The sequence below is a fragment of the Drosophila arizonae genome, chromosome 2 (assembly GCF_054131065.1).
Source record: "Drosophila arizonae isolate 15081-1271.41 chromosome 2, UAZ_ARI_1.0, whole genome shotgun sequence".
Classification (NCBI taxonomy): Eukaryota; Metazoa; Arthropoda; class Insecta; order Diptera; family Drosophilidae; genus Drosophila; species Drosophila arizonae.
The window spans coordinates 15,190,404-15,204,708 of NC_142922.1; the positions used below are offsets into that span (position 1 = coordinate 15,190,404).

Consider the following 14,305-nt stretch of genomic DNA (forward strand, 5'->3'; position numbering starts at 1 on the left):
TTTTGCCTGCTTAAATTCCTCAAATTACAGAAAGAAGTCATCATTTAAAATTTATTATTTTATCTATTACTTTGTCCATCTTAAAATCCATAATAATAAAATAATGACATAAATCTAGACATTTCGTTTAGCAACAAGCATATTAATATCATTTGCACTTATGCATATTTCAATAGAATATTCCGGTTTGTTATTTTATAAATATTTGTATCAACTTTAAGCTGAAAAGATACTTTTGATAGTTACATAATATTTTCATTTGCTCTCAAGTAAAATATACAAATCAGTTTACAGATATTTCATATAGATAGTTTCAAAACTAGAAATATTCCCAATACAGTCTCATAATAACTAGATATTGCTGCGAAGGAGTTCAACTTATATCCGATTTATATGCTTTGCTACTGTGTTTTCGATGAGCTTCAAATTAAGTGCTATTGATGAAGCTGTAACTAGCATTGAGTTGAAACAATCGCTCTCTTATTGTTTATCATTCACTTACAAACTTACTTCAAAGTGTGCTGAAGCAAAAGTTTGTGCTTGAGTGCAAATGCTATTTCATTGGATACTAAGAGCAAATAGTTGCGTCGAAATCCGAAATAAATTCACTTCACTCGCTGACTATTGATAGCAATCATAAATAAGTTCTCTTCTTACACAAGTTCTATGCAATTGGTGTGGCGCTTATTTCCTGCTCTTCTTCCTTATGTTGCTTTTTTTTTTTTTTTTTTTTTTTTTTGCAACAAGTTTGACTTCCCTCAATCAGGTTGAAATTTAATTTTGATGAAATGTTTGCTCTTTGGGCTAGGCAATACGCCGTATCTGATACGGTGAATATCTGCTCTTTTATCACAATTCTTCACTCCAACAAGATAGCTGGGCCAGTGCTTCATACGACGAATTGCCTTGGCGTGTGCCGACTATCAATGTACTTGAGCTACGGGCCACAAGTTCAAGTCTGGAGCTCAAACAACGCATGCATTTCAATAATCAAACGTAATCAATACGTAGACGCGTTGCCCAGTTTGGCTTTTTGGAGCGCGTCTTCTTCAGCTTTCATTTACAATTTCCTTCATTGCGAATGCAAATGTAAACAGACAAAAGGCAACGTAATCTGGCCAATGAATCGCAATTCAATGTTTTTTGCCAGTTGTTGCTGCCGTGTCTGCAGCTGCATCGAGTGCAAAGTTCCCTTAATCAGAATCAAATAAAATGCACAATGACACGGCCGCAGCGCAAGCGAAAGAGACAGAACGATTCCAAAATCCGACAGAGACAGAGAGGGCAAGACACGGCAACAGACAGGTCGACGACAATCAGTGCCGCGACTAAAGCTGCTCCAATGCTATCGCCCATATTTGACCACTCGACACGCTGCATTTAATTGTCTTGTTCTTGCACACTTCCTCAATGGGGTACTACAGTTGGGAAGCCACACATGTAACGCCCGCATGGGCTGAATGGACTTTAGCTCGCCTCCAAGTTGAGCGAGCTTGGCATGGATTATATTAAAGCTTTTGGCATAGTAAATAAATGGAATATAACTCTCACGAAAAAAAACTATATCTACTTATATTTAACATTTTTAATAATTTTTGCATTATTCTCAAGTAATTTCAAATAATCTGTATAAGTAAATTTTTTATAATTGTGAAATCTTTGTTTATGTATTGCTTAGTAAAATATTGTAAATATTTATTTAGAATTAAATTAACTATGTATCTTACATAGTATAATATTTTAAATATTTTTATAAAAAAAATCAAATATATATTGAATATCTACGACCCATTGAAGCGTATTTGCTCTTTGCCCCGCTCAATTTATTTATTTTATTTAATTTTTTCGTTTTTTTGGTTGTTTATTGTTGTTGAGGCTTGCTTTTCGGTTCTGTTTGGTAGTTCCCTGATGAACTGCATTCAAGAGAATTTTTGAATGTTTATTGCAGGCATCATAAATTATTGAAATGATTTTATGAGCCATTGTAATACAACTCAATTCGAGCAATTTGTCTTGCAAATTGTTGTTAAACTCATCCAGGTCAATGCATCCGGATAAATAAAACTGTAAAAATTAAAGGCCATGAGAACTTGATTTTGTAAATATGGTCTCAATATAATTTCTACAAATAATCGCTTAAATAATATGAATAAATTTAATAAAATACTTAAGTTTCCTTTCAAAGTTTTCCATACCCTAACTTCACAATCTGTCCGTCTCTCAGGGACTTCTATGCAAATACATATCAAGGATTTGAAATTGAGTTCCCTGCATATAATATGAGCCGCACGCTTTTGACTTGCCAGCGCCACAAATTTAGCAGCTTGTCACCTGCACAGGTGGCACGGCAAATGGAATACTTTTCGTACGGCCAGTGCAATCGCACAATGCCACAAAGCGGACTATTTGAATGCTGTCACCGTATGCTGGTAGACTACATACGGAAATGTCAACAATTCCGTTGCCAATGCTATCAGCTGTTTGTGCCAGACAGACAGCCAAACCCGACCATTTGGTGCTGCAGCACAAAGATTGTTCACAAAGTAGAATTAATTGTATTTGCATAGCATGTAAACATCATCAGTTCGTTGGCAGGAACCGACTCACTGGCTCACAGGCTCACTGACTGGCTGGTTGGCTGGCTGACCCCCTCGACGTGTTCCATTTATTTGCTGGCATTGTCAGGCATTTTCTAAACTGCACCTGCTGCCACCCAATGAATGGCATCCGCAATCCGCAATCTGCTCCGGGTGTGGGGCTGTGCCACAAAAGGCACGTCAGTGTATCCTTTGGCTTCCTGTGCCGCGATTGCCATACGGGCGTGTATTTTGAGCTGCGACGTTGCTGATTACGCGCCTGCCACACACACATACACAGCAGGGCAGACACAAACATGTCATGGCACCGAACAGGAAGTGGAAGGAAGAAAAATCGCTTCAGAATGCTGCGACATCAACGTGTTGAGCCGGAAATTGACACGCCGTGACACACGCTGGGTGCAGCTCGGGCCATACAACTTACTCGCTTCGAGGAGTCTTAACGTCATCGTGCACCTTGAGATCTCTGCAGCTGATAGAGCGTTACATAATTTAGACAGCGACTGTGGGAGGCCAATTAACTGCCTTCCCCACAACATGATTGAAAATGTTTTGATGGCCCGCATTTTAGCATAGATCATAAATCTGCATTAACAACTTTGGCTTTACTCACTTTACGTGACAGAATATGATATAATTGCCAATTGGTTTTCAGTCTCATCCGTGTTCATTCACATGCAATTTCTAATTAGTGGCAAACGTCACTCGAGGCCCCAAAAACAAAGCTGAGTGCGAGTTGCCGCCAACGCAGCGAATATTGCCCGAGTAGCCCACGACTCCCACAGCTCCCCGTTTGACAGCTAAATGTTTTCGCCGTCTCTCTCCCCTACGCTCCGCTACACTGCACTGCACTTAAGCTGGCCACACAAATTCACACTGTGCATCACGGGCAGCATTAACTGTTCAGGACTAGAGATTCTCAGTAAGCTTCGTAAATACTGCGTGGGCGTCAATACGAGCGCAGCTACTGATTTTAAAATAAATTCATACGCTGCTTTCAAATCGGCTTAGAGCGAAAAATCTGTTACTTGAAATAGAGTCCATAAAAAAGCAAATAGTTCTGAAATGCTTCACAGAAAACATCCACATGTAGCAACAATGTCCGTAACTTGTAAACTAAAGCACATATGTTCTATAACGTAAGTCTATACAATTCTAGGCACCACATTTGTGGAACCAACTCGATTAAGATATTGCAAGTTATTATTTTAAGATAGGCTATAATATAATTACAAGATATAAAAAATTAAAAAAAAGAAACAAAGAAAAAGATAAATATAATTACAAATATAATTACAAGATATAAAAAATTTAAAAAATATATAAATAAACAAAGAAAAATAGAGCATTTAAATCAAGTTTAAACATGGTTCATCTTTGACAGGTTGTTTTTCTAATATCATTGTAAATTTTTAGTGTTAAGGAGGCTTGAAAGTTTCTCAATGAAATGTAATCCGAAACTATACAGTAAAATGTCTTGCAAAAAAATAAAAAATAAATAAATAAAAAAAATAAACATGCAAAACAAGACAGATGAAAATATTTGATTAGAAAATCGTATACACTATGTGGAAGATTTTTTGCAGTGCAGCAAGCTATCCTCTCAGCTGGACACTGTCAATGGATGCCCATAGATAGACTGAATGCAATGATTCCATTAGGTCCAGTTTCAAATATCCTGGAATAATAAAGCAATTACTATTCTACGCTAAAAATAAACCTTAGCAGCTCAGTAAAAACAATTTGAATTTTAATTGAAATCCTAATGATTCGCAATTATGATTTAGTGACTTAAATGGTTTATTCTATCACGGCTTATAATTGTGAACATTTTATTTATAGCCTGCTGGCTCAATAGTTTTTAGCTGGATTTTTATATGCATTTATATATTTTTATAAGCATTTAAAAATATATTTATAATATTAATGATTAATAAATACTAATCTGTGCTTCATTAGTGTAACGGTCTATGATACTAATGCTAAATCCATGCCAGAATCTGGAACAACGATTTCCACATGCATTTTCAGACCGACGTTTAATGACCACACTCCATAAATCGTCCATAAATCGCGCCATATAATAACTTTTTGTGGTTATATTGGCGTTTCGGCGAAAGCTCGTGGATTATCCTCAATGCACTGCAGGCGCGACAATTACGAACCGATTTAACCGAAAATCAGCTTTGTGCAGAGCCATTAAATTTTCAAATTTCCACAATGTTGGCAATATGGCAAAGCTCTTTAACTTTATGATATTCACATAACTAAGGTCAGGTGAAAATCTAACAACGGTTGATTCAATCACGGCAGCTCATACATTATTAATTTCATTATGAATGCTCGAACACACACTTTTGGCTTCAGGGCAAAAACTGAAAATGAACTGAAATTAAAATGAAACTTGAAAAAAGGTTCAATTTCGTTTTGTGAAATATTTTGGCCTAAAACTGATTATACGTTAAACTGACTTCTACATTCAGAAATGAGAAATTTAATCCTTTTATCCACTGTACACGCAACAGAGCCGAGTCCTGACAGTCGTTCAATGCGTGAATGCGTATGTGTGGTGTGTGCCCTTTTGGCCATGTGCATTGTTGCCAGCGTGTCAGTGGATATCATCGTGGTCGTCGACGCGTCGCCATGCCGGCCAATGTGAAGGCCGATCGATCCGTTTGGCATGCCCGCCCAACTCCCCGGGCAGCACCCCTGGAGTTGCTGCTGTTGGACGCTCTGCCATTGCATTGGCAATTTATGTTCATTGAGTTGATGTTGATTTGCGCGCGGCGGCATGATTTTTTAATGGAATGTAATTTTACTTTGGGGCGTGGAGTGCGCATATTGGACTTTGCAGAGCAGCGAAACGACCCAATGTTCGAGCGTTCGACTGGCTGTGTGTCTGAATGTTTGAATGTCTGCGTGTCTGACTGGACGACTGGCGTGCACTCGATTGCATTTTAAGGCGCTGCATTTGCTGGCCGTGTGCCAGAAACCAAAACCGGAAAGACGGCCCCCAAACCGAAACGAACAAAAAAGAAGCTAAATAAATCGTTGCCAACGCAATTTGCATCAGCTGTGCTGTTTGCTCTTGTCGCCGGCACACACTGCGTATGCGTAATGTGATGAACACATTTGAGCTTAAACTGTGGCCAATTGGTTGCCAGGCTATTAGCCGCAATGGATACAAACGTTACTCCATGCGCTGATTCGATTCGCGTAAGTATCCAGTAATGAGCTGCAAATAGACAATTTAATTGGCTCACGCTATGATAATGAGTAATGAAGTGATGGGATTATTTCCAAGAATTTTGCAGCTTAAACAACACATGAAATTGAAGCTGCTAGCTGTTAAAACCAATTTAATTTAATTATATTACTTTAAGAGTATTTAATCCCGAAATGAAAGGCAGAGATATTTCCAACTCTTGATTGCCATTTGAATATTCCAATGGAATGCGAATAAATATATTTTTCATTGTTCTTTTGCAGCGTAAAATATTTTTAGAATATTTCATTCAGATTGTTGTATATTGTGTTCTTTCATTACCTTTTCCCACGTTTAAAAATAAATAAAAATAAATCCATTTCCATTCACATAAGCAATCCAAATCAAATACAAATCTGTCTGGCATTCACTAAAACTATAATTGAAAGTCATATTGACAATTTGAATCAACTAATCAATAAGTTTTGTATTTAACAAATTCAGTTGCCAGCCCCGACATAGTCTAAGACTAAGTTTGAATTTACTTCCTACATTAGCATTACATTAATTCATGGCTTGCCAGCGAAGCTGCTCGCGTCTATTGTTTCAATTCATATGATTTGCAGTTTTGAAAATCAAGTTTAACACAATTGGAGATATCCGCTGCGTGCAAGCATTATATAAGCTGAGTGCCCATAATGCATGTGTAAGGTTCAGCCGACATGCAATCGAGACAGTCAGAGTCAGACACAGACGCTCGCGCTGACAACGACTGAGTGAGTAGACTCAGTAGTTGACAGTAGACTCGTAGATATAGGTGTATATATATATGTAATTGTTACCCATTGACAATGTGAAGTCAAGGTATATTGGTATATTGGTCAAGGTATAAGTGGCAGAACTTATAAAGTATATATATTATAGATCAGGATAGCGAGTTGATCTAGCCATGTCACTGTATATTACGAGCAGATCGAAAACTTATTAAATAACATTTCTGGCCATATTTAAAACTATGGAAGCACAAATTTCAAATACTAGAAACTATTTGGGCAAATATAAGCACACATAAATATTAATGTATGCATAAAAGAAGAAAGACAGGAGTATCAGCACTTCACATCTAATTTTTCAGGGCATATCCTAGTCGAGCAGTCTCGAATAGAGCACTTTGACTTGTTCTGACAATGAGTCAAGAGTCAATTGAATTTAAAATACGCGCCATAATTGACACGGCATAGCACACTTCAATAAGTTTTTATTCACATAAATCAGGGCTCTCAGTAGAGAAGCAAGCGAGCCATTGCAATCGGACCTGTAAGAGCTACTGAGCTGATGAGCCGCTTAACTATTGTAAATATTTTGCGATACTTACAAAGCAAAGCCGTAATTGAAGCCAGCAAAAGTCCCCGACTGTTAGAATACGCCGTTGACAGGTGAATGAACGTCGAGCTGAATGATAACTACAAAAAAAGAAAGCATAAGCTAAGGAATTCTTTTATGCTCTATTATAGACTATAGGCAATGCCTTTCACTCCGCGCCTTACGCAGTGCATTTCCAATCCCATTTCCATTCGCCCTGACATTTTCCTCTGCAATTAAAATGCCATTGCTATGCAAGCTGCGTGCAAGTCTCCAATTTGAGTTTGAGTGAGACTCACAGCTTCATGTCAACGCGGATGGCATCGCGTGTGGAGCAGGAGCGCCGAGCGGGTGGTGGAAGCTGGCATTTACTTAACGTTCTGTGCACACGTAATTATATGCACAAATATTCTCTAATGAGCAATGCAATGAATGCCATTTAATTGCAGCTAGGTTGTGGGGCGTGAGGAGGAGGAGGATGGTGACAGGTGAAACGCTTTGCGTCTTTGATGTAATAATATTCTATTTCTTTTTGTGCATTTTGAGTTATGTGTTTGCATTTCTGTAAACATTTAATTAAATGAAACATGCAAAGCCTTTTAGCGTGTTATAGAATATATTCGTAGTAATTTAAGTAGAAACATCTTCAAAGGCACTTAAGCTCTCCAGGTGCTCTCTTAGTGTAGACAAACAACTGTAGAAAATAGTTAATAATTACACAAGCAAATATTTTAGCTATAAATCAATTGCTCACAGTGAACTGATAAGGAGATGGGATATTTGTTGGGCTGCTTAAATTAAATTAAAAATATATAAATATAAATGTGATAGTATCTTAATCTCGCGTGTCAAATCGCATAGGCGAAAACGAAACAAACAATTGACCCACCTGGCGTATACGCAACATTAACTTGCCAGCCGCATCTGCTGTGTACACGGCTTCTGCCAAGGCTCACAGCGTGCCGCTAAAATGTCACGCGTAGAGCATCATGAACCAACAATAGCGGCAGCAACAACAACAAGGCAAGCCATTGGCTAAAAACAAAACAGGACGTGCGCGCTGTAAACAATACGCCCCCTGATTGGACCAGGCGAGTGAGTGATGCCAAAAAGCGTGCTACGGATTTCGCCAGGATCTAGAGCTAAGCCACAGGCAACTCACCCACTGTGCTGTGATACGACAATAAAAGCAAGCAACAACAACAACAACAGCTATGGCAACAACAATAAGCATAAGCCGTATGCCAATTGTCAATGTGTCGCCATTCCCCGTGAAGTTGAGAAAATATATGTATTCTCACATAATTATCTAAGCCGTAGCAATTAGAGTTTTGAAAGCACCAAAAACTCGTCAAAACGATAGCACTGAGATTTTCAATTATAGATATCTTATACAATATATAGATATACATTCTATCCTAGCTACACCCGATTTTTGGTAAACAAAAAAATTGCATTCACACTGTCCCAACTGTTGGCAAATTGACTGCGGATTATGTTCTGCGTCGCTGGAGAGCTCTGGCTGGCGACGCACTTCGGAATTGTCGTTCGCTCCGCTGAATTTTGAAATTAATTGAAATTGTTTGCCGTCGGGGTAAGACTGAAGCCGGATAATGCCAGCCAAAGCGCTGACGTCAATTAGTTCGACAAATCCAAACCGAAACAAAGCAGACCAAATTACTGCATCACATTTTGTTCAGTCTGCTCAAACGAAAGCTAATGCTCTCTTTGAACAATTTTTTGGCTCTGCTTAAAACCTTGACTTTGATATTGAAACGAAGAAAACATTGAAAAATACAAAGAGGGAGAGAGAGAGAGAGAGAGAGAAAGAGAGAGAGAGAGCGATAGAGACAGAGTATGAGAACAAGTGTCAAAAAGCCGAAGGCAGCCAAAGGATTTAAATGGAATACTGAAATGGGAAAAACTAGAGACAGTTTAAAATAACTTATTTATATTTCATAATATATATATATGTTAGTATTATCTTAAATTTTTGAATTAAAAATACTTATAATAATATATAATATATATAATAATTTTTTTTTTTTTTTTTTTCAATTTTAAATTTATTTCACTCTTTGTTATAAATACAGATTTTTGTGAATGGTATTTTACAATAATTTAAGAGTTTAAGCTACTAAATAGGCCTTTTCTGCTAAGATATTTATTTACATACATGACATATGGCATTAATAATATATTAATATAATAATAAATATTTATTTAATTAAATATAAATCAAAATATACATTTTTATAGTATTTTTAGCTCAAATACATTTTATTTATTTATTATACTTACGTATAGTTTAAATAATATTATAAATAACTCAAAATTAAGCACTGGCCTAGCCCTTTTACTTCACATGAACTATTTCATAGACGAGTGGCAAGTAAATTAGCAATTACATACATATAAATTCCAAAGGGATAATGTTTAGAGTATAACAATTTATACAATTTACCATAACACAAATGTTCCATTATCTCGTTTTCAGGCAAATCTCAGCATGAACACTCTCTCAGCAAGGCATACATTGAATAGAGCTGCTTGCCTATCCATACTTCAGATATACATATGTCCGCTTGGAAGTACTCGAGTGGTTCCTTATGAAGATCCCCTCCCATTACAGCATTGTCAAGCTGTTTGTCTTGCTCTTCAGTGGAATGTCGCTGATGCAAATATCAGCAGCATTTCAATTGAAATAAATGCACCGACATTTGCGTAGACATGAAAAGAACTGAGTGCTCGAGGCACACACTTAAGCCGAATGCACTTTATGCCCCTGCACTCTCCACACTGACAAGTACGAGCATTTGTATCCAAATTTGTATTCGTGTGTGCAGTTAGGGGCGGGGGTCACACAGTTAGTTGCACGATGCGTATGCTTAATGCGCTGACAAAATCAGCAATGGGACAGCGTGAAAGCCGAAGCCGAAGCCAACGACAAGAGCAATGCATCATTTCCTGTCGCATTTACAGCACTGGCAGACAGCTGCGAAATTTCATTGCCATTGTCAATGGAGCTCGGGCCGGGGCGCACAGTTTTGCATGCATTGTCTGAATTGCAATTGCCCTCAAAACGAAATGAAATCGAAGCATTCAGCCATTTGATTAAATGCCCGACTGACCGACTGACAGATTGACGAGCTGACTGGCATACAGACATACGCAATTCGAATTGATATATGCGCTGATTTCCGTCTATATACATGTGTTATTTATTCGAATAAAGTGCGAAAAGTGGGTCTGAACGTTGACGTCGCAATGCTGCTTGCCTGCAGATCGATCAGAATTGAAATTAAAATTGGATTCAAAATGACGTTGCGAAAAATTCATTACATTCCAAGCCAAGTCACTTAAAAAATTCAAGAAATTCACTCATTTCAAACACGGCTGAGCGGTTGAGCGGGTGAGCGGTGGAGTGGGTGAGCGGGTGAGCGCAAACAGTCGCATAGAAATCTCGTATCTCATTTCTCGACTCTCTGACTCTCTCACACTCTTACATCTCAGCATATTTATTGTATTAGCTGGAATGCATTTCCATTTCAAAAGCGACTCTATGAATAGAAAAGCATTGTTACTCACTGAGCATTGTTGCTACTGCCGCTGCTATTGCTACTGTTGCTGCTGCTGCTGCTGCTGCTGCCGCTGCTGCTACTGCTACTGTTCTGTGTCACCTGTCAGACAATGTCCAAGTTTATGGAATGTAGAACAATTTACCTGCGGTGACTTTCAATGCCGTTCTGGATGCGACTTTGCAGCTGCTTTTTCTCTTCCTCCATCGTCCACTTTCCCTGCCGTTCACTTTCATTTGCTTGAACTCTTCAGCATTCAGTTAGCCTTTTGTACTTGGAAAAACGGAAATTGTTTTAGCTGCAAATAAATTTCGTTACAAAGTTTTTTACCCCTCAAAAGAAAAAAAAAAAGAAGAACAGCTAACCGACTAAACTCGAAGCGGGTTCGTTGAAATTGGCTAAAAAAAGTTTACGCTGTGAAGACCCAAAAACAAAACTTTAATAAAATTTGGCCTAATATTTGGCTAGCATGATAGCCATACAGAAAAAATAAATTTTTGGCGTCTGTTAATAAAATAAAATAAAGATAGAATAAAATTCGATACTCCGAGTATTATTAATGAAATAAATCAATAATGATTTAGAGGGTAATAAATATATAAATATACTGCAAAATAATGGTGGAACTTATCAATCAATACAATCAAAATAATATAAGAAAATTATATAACAAAAAATATATGTATATGTATATATGTTATATATGTTATAATATTAAATTAAATTAAATATTATATATTATATTTTATTGAATTCAAGTTTGAGCAAGTAAAATACAACAAATCTATATATACAATATTATATATAATATTTTAAAATAAATTAAGCAATAAAGTTCATATAATCAAGTTCATTAATTCTGTGTCTTTCAATTAACTTGGCTTAAATATGAACAACCATTTATCTTTATTGATAGCTGCCCATAATGGGAACTCTGCATTCTGCTTTATAAATTATGTTTACATCGAGTTGTTAATTTCCTTTTATATACGTCGTAGTCAACTAATTAGTCATCAAAAAGCTATTAGCGCTGATCTTCTGCTTATTGATCTGACTCAGAATATGAAGCGCATATTTGAAAACTCACTTTATGTCTGCCATTAATGCCTGAGGAAGTGAGCTCTAAAAAGAAAAAGTCTCTGAGAGAGGAAAAACAGATTCCATGAAAGCTGTTCTCAAGACATCCACGGAGTAATTTCTTAAGCAGATCTTCTAGCGGCCGGGTGGAGCTCTCTATTTGACTCAGCCCCTGTCAAACCGTAGAGCCGGCTGTAATCACTTTCGAGTTATTATTCATTTGCCTCTATAAATTCTTAGCATTCAATCGTTCACTCCGGCTGAAGCCAACTTTCACTTAGCCAACTGCCACTCACGGGCAGCCAACACAACTTTCCCACATGGCTAATAAGCTCGTCACTGAGCTATTCTACTAATACTATGGGCTACTCTTGTCTTGCCGACTATTCTCTATGCGCTCACATTATGCAATTTGATTTAGTTGAGCGTGTCTGAAATGCTTTTCAATGACGTGACAATTTTGCATATTCATTTTCAATGGACGATTCGAATGTGTGTGAAGCCGACTCGTGCAAAGAAAAAAGCTATTTAAGACATGCAGCAGTCTATTTATAAGCGGACACACATGTGACAGGGATCTCACGCTGCAGCGACGCCAACTTGACTGTCAATTAAAGCCTAACGAGAAATGCTATCAAGGCCATAAAGCGCTGTCAAGGACACGCAGAGACATGGACTCACACACACACACACACAAAGTGTACGGAAATTGGTTCGAAGCAATTACCCATCGATGAAAATTTCCTTTTGATTGGCTATATAGGCAGCGACTTAACCAAAGGTCATAGCTGCTCTAGAACAGCTCTTCCTATATATTCCTATCTCTACTACTATCTCTATCGGCTCACTAATTAAACTGCTAAAATTGACTGTGAGCCCATCTGGGCCAAGTTGACTGCAGGCCCACCTCACCGCTGGACTGACTCAGCGTTTGACAACTTGTCAGCTTTGCAGCTATAGCCACAGTCAAAGCAACAACAACAACAGCAACAACGGACATAGCAATAACAACGATTTGTAAATATTGACGAGCTGGCTGCGAGACATGTAGACGACATGTACTTAATTAACAGAACTTTGGAGAGTGCCGTTAATAAGCTTGACTTGCATTTTGCATAACTTCTTGGTATTTACCGGCTGCGTCACTTTCGGCCAGGTTGACTTGTACAGGCTGCTCTATTTATAGCACGCTCGCTGCTTATGCAACGACAGTGGCAATGGCAATGCAATCGATGTGCCGTAATTTTCCATTTGGGGAATTTTTTCAATCAAAGGGCCCACTTGAGCTGACTGGGCCAACGCCCACAACAATAATCAGAGTTTACTCTTTGTCAGTCGACCGGCCAAAATTGGACAGTGGCTCATTGGCCAGTTGCCCCAGCAGCAGCTGCCGTTAGTCTGGCACTTTCTGTGGTCTCGCCTTGCGTCTCTTCGTCTTCTTCATCTTCGGCTTGGCAGTTCCATTTGGTTTCGGTTTCGGTTTCAGCTCGACTGTTTATTGTTTTGGCCAAGTTGCGGCAAGAGCAAGACGACGGCCATGACATCAGCCTGGCAACGGAATCACAGCTCAAACTTGTGGGTAAGTCAGTAAATGGGCTACGGCTCAGATTTAGCGACCCGGTCGTGTGGGTGGTGTCATAAAGAAGAAAGCTCTTATCATACAATTTGTCAGATACCCTAGAGCTGAGAGTATTACCCCCTATATGAAGCAATTGTAATTAATAATAATTAATTATATTAGAGTATGAAATATATATAACAATACCAACTGCTAATTAGTATTTATAATAAAATATTAAGAATTGATATAAATAGACCACAAGATTCCACAATACACCATAAAAATATGAAATAAAATAAATTTCTTATAAGAGTCAGTAATTTATAAAGATAAATTAAAAAAAATATATATATAAATAATCCCATATACATAAACATGTAAAATATTATAAATTATATATATTTAAGTGTGGCTGATAAATAAAATTAATTTAATCAATAATTGACACAAATTTAATGATATACAAATATAATAATATAAATAGTATAAAGACTCAACTCGTTCCATGTAGCGCATCGAGAGTTCGACTCTTATATTTACATCGTGTTTGCAGACGAATTTCGAGCTACTGACTTTTATTATGCAGTGTGCCGCCAGCTTGGCTAATAACCGAAATAAAAACTAAAGCAAATGTATCAAGCAAATCGAGCGAACAGCCACGAGCCGCCGAGTCAGCCAAACACGGGCTATTGAAATAACAAAACTAACAAACAAGCAAACTAACAATACAACAACAAACTAACAAACAAATAGCGTAGTGAAATCAATAAAGTTCTGGAAGTGGCGCTTGAGGGTGTTGGGTAAAGTCAAAAGCACTACAAATGCCATAAATGCCATAAATAAGTGAAAAGCACCGAGCTGAACAGCTCTATTTATGATGCCATAAAAATCGTAAGTCAGTTCGATTCGTATATGAATGTATGTA

At 37.7% G+C, this 14,305-nt stretch overlaps 1 long non-coding RNA gene across 1 annotated transcript; it reads left to right on the top strand.

Annotated features, from left to right (window-relative positions):
* The first annotated feature begins 1,620 nt into the window (after positions 1–1,620).
* On the top strand, positions 1,621–11,267 carry LOC149270379 (uncharacterized). The gene is made up of 2 exons (XR_016268714.1): positions 1,621–7,238; positions 7,317–11,267. It is a non-coding gene; the product is annotated as an uncharacterized LOC149270379 (long non-coding RNA).
* Positions 11,268–14,305: the final 3,038 nt, after the last annotated feature.